Raw genomic sequence first — 5180 nt, 5'->3', positions numbered from 1 at the left:
TGCCTCCTGGTGAGGCCAAGCATCCCACCCCAGGCACCAAGCTCTTCCCGGTACTTCTGTGGAAAGACAACCCAGACCCCAAGAGAACGTGGTCTGACTTGCTGAGGACAGGAGAAAGCAGAGGCCGCAGGAGTCCCCAGAGTTCAGCAGAAAGAGATGGCGCCTGGAGACCACAGATCTGGCCTGGGAGCCCTGCCCACCTAGGGAATGAGTACATTCTCTTGCTCACCTAGGGGTTCTGCCTGAGAACCCTCATAGCCCCTGAGGATAGTGCTCTGACATTTGCACTCAGAACACAGAGCCCTTGCCCCTGCCACCCTCAGGTGTCGGAGTGTGCCCCCAATAGTCCATCAGACAAGCACGTGAAAATAAATGTGCAAAGATGTTCAATGAAGCATTGTTTACAATAGCAGATAATTATTCCCAGACTGACCATCCGCTGTGCAGGATGAGAGTACATTCATAAATTGTCTTTGCCATCACTTAAAGTTGTATAATCAACCTCTGTTTAATGACAGGGTAAATGATACTCAGTGTGTTAAATGATACACATAGCTTATAAAGCTGGATTCTATGATGAAGTTTGTTGAATGTATTTGTGTATATACAACTGTGAATGTTTGTTTTTGCAAATAAAAAGAGCTAGCGAGATGCACATTAAATGTTAACCTTTATTATCTTTGGTCAGTAGTTTACTTTCTGTTTTTCTATATTAGCTAATTTTTTGCATTCTGTTTGCATTTTTATTTTTGTAATTAAGATATAAATAAGTAAATTTACCCCCATTTGGGAAGCGGTAAGAAGCAAATACCTGCTCTGCTTTGCCTACATAAGCAAGATGAGATAGGAGGGAATGCTATGGATGAGAGGAAGGAAGCAATAGCTGAGGGACTGGGATTCAAGCCAAACCCCTCTGCCTGTCCTCCAGGCCCTGCCAATCTCTCGGGTTCTCCTGCTCTCCCCTGCCCTCCACCCCTTGTTCATGGTACTCCCCGCATTCCTGGGCACCCCGCTGCCCTCTAGCATGTGAGGCTCACCCAGCCTCAGGGCCTTCGCACTGATTTTCCTCTGCCTGGCACACTCCACTCCCCAGGGTTTCACACAACTGAGTTCTTTTCACCACGTGGTTCTCACAGGTTAGATATTGCCCCTGCCTGGAACCAATTTAACTGCTCTCCTCAGCATACCCACCCTGGGTCACTCTTAATGGCTCCATCAATTCTATTTCTTTGTTTGCATTTGTCACCATCCAAATCAATGATGCTAATTTCTTTGTCTATTCACCGAGAGTCTGTGCTGTTTGCTGGTGTGTACAGCTAGCAGTGTCTGAGCACTGACCCCTGCCCACTCATCCACTACGAAACCCCAAGTGAAAACAGCACACTTTTTGAATACAAGGGACTGCATCGGAGTTTTCAGTTTTCCAGTATCTTCTCTGCTCACCGCTGTCCCGAGGACAGCACATGGTTTGTCACCCTGACTGTGCTCGGTGAAAAAGTACTGGGTGAGTGCCCAGGTAGATGGATGAACTTCTCCCAAGCCTTGGGGAAGGAAAGGGAAGGCAGGACAGAGCTCCTCCGGCTTGGATAGGCTCCCAGGCCACAGGGCAAGTCCGAACGCTGGCAGCCGCGTGGCAAGAAGAAACCCCAGTCCCAGTGGACGCCTGGGACAGCCATATCAGAGAGCAACTGACCTTGCATTGGAAGGCACTTGCCAACTCTGGGGAGATTGTAACTTGTTAACCTGTTACCCAAAGCTGTTTTTAAACATGGAGGAGGCAAAGAATCCATTGCCAGGTGACACCATACTACTAACTTAGAGCACAGTAGAATTTTAATTTTTGTGACGGAGTTACAAATTGTTGAAAATAAGAGTTTCCAATGGAATGCTAACATAATCATCTTACCCACAGCAGCGTGAAGAGCCAGCCGTCACTGTTATTATTTTGTCTTCCCCGAACATTTGCTTTTTTTGAAAGTTCAGCCTGTTCAATGTGTTTGTCTTTTAACGGGAGTTAAGAGGTAATTTGCATGAACACAAATAACACAGTATCAATTCTGTGGCATTATGAATTAATTAGCTATAGCCCACCATAATGAATTGGAAAAACCCAACTGTGCTTTCCATCTCTCTTATTTATAGCTCATTCTTGCTACATTACACCTTTTCAGATATTAAGTGCTCAACACGCTTGCTTCTTAAAAAGGTTAATTATCCCAGACAGGTTTATGGTGCCTTATCTGAAGGCCACATATCCTACTTCTTTGGCATCTTGGATTTATGCATTTACAAACAGTGCAAGGCGAATCAGCCTGAATCCTTCTCTTACACACGCTGGCTGGCATCTCTCTCCTCTTGGGTTCCGTCAGTAGCAGAAGTCTTTGTTAGCAGGTGTGTATTTCTGACTCTGGGATAGCAACGTCAACACCCAACTCTCATTGCTTTAAAGGTGTGTGAGCTCCACAGGCCAAAGCTAGCCTAGATCCTGCAACCTCTGGAGGAGGGCCTACCAGCAGAGGGCCTCGGGCCAAATCTGACCCCAAGCCATGGCTTCTTTGGCCCATAAAGTGGTGCACAAATGGAATTATCAACCAATATTTTAAAATGTGGGGTTTCCTCTTCCCTCCACACACACACCATCAGATTTCTGGTTTGTCTTAACCAGAAAGTTGAGCAGTGTCAGCTACATTCCCAGGTAGAGGCAAGGAGCTGTGCAGGGGCCTCAGACAGGGTCTGAGCTCCATAGCTTCCTTGTGGTTCCTCCCAGTCCCCTTTGTCCTCCAGAGCTTGAGGTTGAGTGTCAGCTGCCATTGAGCACCTGGTATTGGACCCAACTGGAACATCCGTGTTCCCTGTCTGTGTCTGTAACTAGGGCTGCTTCTGCGCTCCGGAGGTCCAGGGAGTGAATGCCAGCTCTATGAAGTGTGGGGAAGGCAGACCTCCGGCACTTCATCCCATCACCCACAGACAGTGCACAGGGTAAACAATAAGATGGAAGACCATTTTTGAGCATAGTAAATAAACAGGAAATACAGAGGGTGCAGGATGTTGGCAGGGAGGGCTGCTCACACTGGATGACCAGCAAGGGCTTCCCTGAGATGGCACACATGAGCAGAGACCAGAACGAGGTGGCCCGTGTTCAAGATACGTTTGAGATCCCTGAGATGAGGGTGACACGAACACATCATAGGCTCTGCAAAAAGGCTGGAGCTGCGGCACAAGATGAGAGTGAAGTGAGCAAGGATCCAGTCGGGCAGGTGTGTCTTAGCCTAAATGCCTCCAAGGGTACAGCCTAGACAGAGGCTTGTGTGCAGACACTTGATTTGGGAATACGATCCCAGGGATCTGGATCGAGGGAGAGGGAAGTACAAGAAGGGAAGCAAAATCAATACTGGGTGGCATTCTCAAGGGGGTCGCCATTGTGGGCCTGGTGCTCAGTGCTTCTGCGAGTGTCCGGGGAGCCTTTTCTAAAGTGTCCCAGACTCAGCAATGTGGAGAATGAAAGAGAGAAGTGTTTACTCACTGTCCGCATTCCCTGTAGGGCAAGTGTGGCCCTGCAGGCAGCGACATTTCCAGGGTGTGAGTCTGTGAACTGGGGAGCTTAATCCTAGGTGGCTAATGTCACTGGGGTAGAAGCATCCCGGGCAGGAGCAAGAGACAGCCTGGGTGAGGCCCTGTCGGATTGCATCCAGGCAATGCTGGTTGGAGCCAGTGTGCAACTGTGTTCCACAACAGACGCCGGCTTGGAGGATGTGAAACGGTGCAGAATGGAGTGCAGTAATGGTGTGACGTAAACCCCAGGTCATCCTGCCTCCAAGTCCAGAGGCTCCTTTCCCCCAGCTCACCTATCTGCCTTTGTTCCTGCCGACAGAGCGGATGGATCCCTGGGCTTGTCGCAGGATCCCCTTCTCTCTCACCCCCTCTCTCTTGCACCGCGTGAGTTTCTCGCTCTGCCTGGGGCCGAACCCACATAGCTCGTTCTCTCCATCCATACTCTGCATTTCTGTTTTTCTTTGGAGGATACTTCTTCTTCTTCTTCTTTTTTTTTTTTTTTATTTATTTGACAGAGTTAGTGAGAGAGAGAGAGACAGAGAGAAAGGTCTTCCTTCCGTTGGTTCACCCCCTAAATGGCCGCTATGGGTGGAGCTACGCCGATCTGAAGCCAGGAGCCAGGTACTTCCTCCTGGTCTCCCACGCGAGTGCAGGCGCCCAAGCATTTGGGCCATCCTCCACTGCCTTCCTGGGCCACAGCAGAGAGCTGGACTGGAAGAGGAGCAACTGGGACTAGAACCTGGCATCCATATAGGATGCTGGCACCGCGGGCGGAGGATTAGCCAAGTGAGCCACGGTGCCGGCCCCTGGAGGATACTTCTTGAAAGAAGTCAACAGTCATGCCTTCTGCTGTGCTACCCTCCCCAACAGGGCATTAGTGCAAGCCCTCCAACAAGATCCCCTGAAGACCAAGAGTGATCAGTAGATGGAGCTACTCAGAGTGCACAGACCCCTGGCTGCCACTCATACCCTCCTGAGTGAGCTTAGCTCTCCATGCCCCTAGGCGGCAACTTTGGTGATGGGACACAGACTGTCAGAACCAATAACTGCAGCATCAATAACCGTGTCAGTTACACTTTGTGTCAACTCTCCCTCCTTTTGTCTTAGAACAGCTCTGTATTTAATATAAATGGGAAATTTGCATCTTTAGAATTGTGAGAGTTACAGGCAACACCACACTTCAGTTTCTCCGTGACCTCCCTGGCCTGGCCTGGCCTGGGCAGCCAGACTCAGCCCTGATCCCCACTGAGTGTGGAGGGCACTGTGAGACAGGGGCACACACAGGAGATGGCCACTGGCAATGGAGTGGAAGCCAAAAGTGAAAGGGTGGGGTGGGGAACTTGGGTAACTTAAGTATCCTGGGACCCCTCCCTGAGATGGTATGGGCTACAGGAGCCCATGGAGAGTGGGCATAGCAGTGAGCAGTGCTCAAAGCACCCTGCCAGCCCTCTCAGAGGCCAAAGCCACCATGTGCAGTTCCTGGCCCCTCTGTGCCCATCACCAGGGAAATGAGCTCTCCCAGGGGCAAGGCCCACCCTGTCTTGTCACTGCTGTGCCCTCAGCCTGACCTTGGCAGGTGTTTCACAGATGTTTATGTAGTAAGGGAGGGAATGTGAGAATAAGAAACG

Source organism: Lepus europaeus, chromosome 19 (genome assembly GCF_033115175.1).
Source record: "Lepus europaeus isolate LE1 chromosome 19, mLepTim1.pri, whole genome shotgun sequence".
Classification (NCBI taxonomy): domain Eukaryota; kingdom Metazoa; phylum Chordata; class Mammalia; order Lagomorpha; family Leporidae; genus Lepus; species Lepus europaeus.
The sequence above is the reverse complement of the archived record's forward strand: the minus strand, read 5'-3'. Positions refer to the sequence as shown.